The sequence below is a fragment of the Schistocerca americana genome, chromosome 2, assembly GCF_021461395.2.
Source record: "Schistocerca americana isolate TAMUIC-IGC-003095 chromosome 2, iqSchAmer2.1, whole genome shotgun sequence".
Classification (NCBI taxonomy): Eukaryota; Metazoa; Arthropoda; class Insecta; order Orthoptera; family Acrididae; genus Schistocerca; species Schistocerca americana.
The window spans coordinates 358,549,223-358,551,255 of NC_060120.1; positions in this window are offsets into that span (position 1 = coordinate 358,549,223).

Sequence of the window (2,033 nt, forward strand, 5' to 3'; positions counted from 1 at the left end):
CTGGCGACTTCGGCGGCACAGTAACCCAGGAGATGTTTTGCTGCAACACAATTACGCTCGGCCACACGCAAGTCTGAGAACTGCTCAACACATCGCTAAAAAAGGTTTGGACAGTGTTACCTCATCCATCCTACAGCTCTCACCTAGCCCACTCGGACTTCCACTTGTTTGGGCCATTAAAGGATGCCATTCTTGGAAGACATTATAAGGACGATGAGGAGATGATTCACATTGTGAAGCACTGACTCCGTCACCAGAGAAAGGATTGGTACCGATAGGGGATACACGCCCTTGTTTCGCACTGGAGCAAGGCCATAGAACGGGATGGATATTACGTGGAAAAATAGGCTGTGTAGATAAAACATTGTTCTTTCGTGTGTGTAATACTCATTATGTTCAATCAAGAACTGTTGAAGAAAAAAATGCGGTGCTTTACTTTCTGGGCAACCCTCGTATGTCAAACGTCAAAATCCCGATTGGAGTGGCACCTCACTCTGGAAACCTCGCCAAACAAGCAAAAAAATTTCACGAGAATGAGTAATAGCGATCAAACAACCGGACAAAGTTGAAGCACTTCAGTTACATAGAAGAATGCTAAACAGTATATAACTCTGACATTCTCTCGCAACGCTTAAGGAAACAGATCGACAACCAGAATTTTCCAAAACTCTGTAATAATTAATATCATGACATTTTGAGCAAGTCAGGACCTGCAACTGCGGGTAACTGTCAATTTTTGTTACCTATAATTCTGGCGATAGTAAAAACCTGAAACAGTATATACTGCCCATGACAGCACAACGGAAAGCTTGTTACAACAACCTCTGAATGCATGACTTCACGCCTCAGTGATAACAACGACGAAAAGCTATGACCACAAATGCGAGAAGCGGCCCATACTGATAGCTACACTACTGGCCATTGAAATTGCTTCACCACGAAGATGACGTGCTACAGACGCGAAATTTAACCGACAGGAAGAAGATGCTGTGATATGCAAATGATTAGCATTTCAGAGCATTCATACAAGGCTGGCGCCGGTGGCGACACCTACAACGTGCTGACATGAGTGAAGTTTCCGACCGATTTCTCATACACTGTTAACCGGCGTTGCCTGGTGAAACGTTGTTGTGATGCCTAGTGTAAGGAGGAGAAATACGTACCATCACGTTTCCGACTCTTATAAACGTTGGATTGTAGCCTATCGCGATTGCGGTTTGTCGTGTTGCGACATTGCTGCTCGCGTTGGTCGAGATCCAATGACTGTTAGCAGAATATGGAATCGGTGGGTTCAGGAGGGTAATACGGAACGCCGTGCTGGATCCCAACGGCCTCGTATCACTAGCAGTCCAGATGACAGGCATGTTATCCGCATGGCTGTAACGGATCGTGCAGCCACGTCTCGATCCCTGAGTCAACAGGTGGGGATGTTTGCAGCAGCATGAACTATCAGCTCGGAGACCATGGCTGCGGCAACCCTTGACGCTGCATCACAGACAGGAGCGCCTGCGATGGTGTACTCAACGACGAACCTGGGTGCACGAATGGCAAAACGTAATTTTTTCGGATGAATCCAGGTTCTGTTTACAGCATCATGATGGTCGCATCCGTGTTTGGCGACATCGCGGTGAATGCATATTGGAAGCGTGTATTCGTCATCGGCATACTGGCGTATCACCCGGTGCGATGGTATGGGGTGCCATTGGTTACACGTCCTGGTCACCTCTTGTTCTCATTGACGGCACTCTGAACAGTGGACGTTACATTTCAGATGTGTTACGACCTGTGGCTCTACCGTTCATTCGATCACTGCGAAACCCTACATTTCAGCAGGATAATGCATGACCGCATGTTGCAGGTCATGTAGGGGCCTTTCTGGATACGGAAAATGTTCGACTGCTGCGCTGGCCAGAACATTCTCCAGATCTCTCACCAACTGATAATGTCTGGTCAATGGTGGCCGAGCAACTGGCTCGTCACAATACGCCAGTCACTACTCTTGACGAACTGTGGTATCGTGTTGAAGCTGCATG